This window comes from Pteropus vampyrus, unplaced genomic scaffold (genome assembly GCF_000151845.1).
Source record: "Pteropus vampyrus isolate Shadow unplaced genomic scaffold, Pvam_2.0 Scaffold1000004132, whole genome shotgun sequence".
Taxonomy (NCBI): Eukaryota; Metazoa; Chordata; class Mammalia; order Chiroptera; family Pteropodidae; genus Pteropus; species Pteropus vampyrus.
Genome location: NW_011918534.1, coordinates 37790 through 39808, shown reverse-complemented (window position 1 = coordinate 39808; position 2019 = coordinate 37790). Strand labels below are relative to the sequence as shown.

Below are 2019 nucleotides of genomic sequence, written 5' to 3'. Positions count from 1 at the left end.
CTATTGGAGGCTTTCTTTCTGTTAAAAAACACATTGAAACGAGAATTCTGCTGTGAAAGATAGTGATCTGAAGCCTTTCAAAGGTGTAAATATTAAAACAACAACAAAAAAAAAACTCACATGTTTTTGTTTTCCAAAGTAGCTCTGGGCAGTGTTCCCCATATGTCAGGAGGGTTTCTACAAACACTTGCCTTAGGTCAGAGGTCAACACACTATTTCTGTAAAGGGTTAGATAGTAGCTATTCAGGCTTAGCAGGTCCTGTACACCTCTGTCACATATTCTTTGTTTGTTTTTAACCTCCCTTTAGAAACATAAAAACCATTCTTAGCATCTAGCCAATGTTGTCTACCCATTACAGTTTGTGAACCCATAGTCTAGGGCCAGGGGGAAAAGCATGACTCGGCTTTGGGAGAACTGGTTTCGACCTGGCCTGTTCTCTTAGTTCCGGGTCCTCTTGGTCAAGTCTTCACCTGTTTTTCTCAACAGATAAGGGGTAGGACTTGGCCAGGAAACTTCTAAGGCTCATTCCATGATTCTGTGACTGTCCTCAGATTACTTAGCTAAAGATGTCTCTTGCCTTTGCCAAGAGTGAGCCCTCTCTTCATTTAAAGCCTCTGCATCATTCAGAACTGCAGCCTCAGGTCTTGTGTGCTCCCTACTCTGAGCCAGGCCTCCCTCTTCGGCAGCCTCCCAGGTGACAGTCCACTGGAAGAGCCGAATCAATGAGGGAAGAAAGCGTGTAAGGACAATGTCTGCCCACAAAGAAACAGGACAATCAAAAAGAAGTAAAGCCACCAACCTGAGACAGGACTGCCTTCTTCTTACAGTTGGTCCCTCCAATGAAGACCATGTTGGGCAGGACTGGTCTGGGGTACTCAAACACAAAGTCGTATCTTAACAGCCAGATGGACCCATTCTGAAATAAGGTGCGTATGCTCACATCTCTCTTGAGGATATTGGATGCAAGGTCTTCATATTTGCAATACAGTTGGTAAAATAGATATTCCTCCAAGTAATTAACAAGGAAGTTGGCCACCCGGTGGAAGAAAGTCATATGGTCTGAGAACTGGGTATAGCACCTGGGAACGTAGGACACGGGGTTTGGGCTTCTGCTGAATGCATGCTCCAGGGAGCACGGGAAGCCCCGGAAGAAATACACGGAGGGCAGGCCCAGGTACTCGGCAAGGATCACCCCACAGGGCAGGACCGGATCCGTGAAGACGGCATTGAACTTGCTCTCCCTGAGGAAGCTCAGGGTGGCAGAGTCATTCAGGAGACTCTTGCAATTGAGGAAGAACACCTCGGTCAAATAAATGATATTTCTGTACTCGAACAGGGGGGCGTTCAGGAAACTCCTCTCAGCAAATTGCTGTTTTCCAAAATAACGGAGGTGGTTGTTCAGGTCCTCTTGTTCGTATGGCACCGGATAGACTTTCCTTGTGTAGTATTTAGATTCTTTATAAAGCAGATTGACTTCGGGCACCAGCAGGACGATCTCATGCCCCCTATCACTGAGAAGCTCTACTACGTCCTTCATACTGAGCCAGTGGCTGCCATCGTAAGGGACCACCAGCAGCTTGTGCCCTAGAACCTGAGCCCAAAGCACTGAGAGGAAAACCACCGCAGAAACGGCCCGAAGTGCGTGGAGATGGCCTGCCATCCTTTCGGGAGTGCAGGTAGCAACAAGAATGAATAATTTATGTGCCCTGAACTGCAGGAGTCCTGCCTATTTCCCCTGAGTTTATAATCCTCTTCACAGACCTGCCTGCCTTCCTTAGCTCTGAATTTCGCCCTTCAATAAGCGAGAACCTAAAGTAAATTTTTAACCATTTTTAAGTACACAGATAACTTGATCCAACTATGTCCATTATCAACTTTCTCCTGAGCTTCTGTGTTTAGTTTTTCTTATTCTCCCCACCAACCTGTCCTTTCTCTCCACTTTGAGGGCAAGTTGGAGAGACCCCCGGAGGCCCGCCACAGCCCCTCGCCTGAGCAGCATGGATTCTTCAGCGTCCATG

At 47.2% G+C, this 2019-nt stretch overlaps 1 pseudogene; it reads right to left on the bottom strand.

Annotated features, from left to right (window-relative positions):
- Positions 1-776: 776 nt before the first annotated feature.
- On the bottom strand, positions 777-1661 carry LOC105311462 (annotated as a pseudogene).
- Positions 1662-2019: the final 358 nt, after the last annotated feature.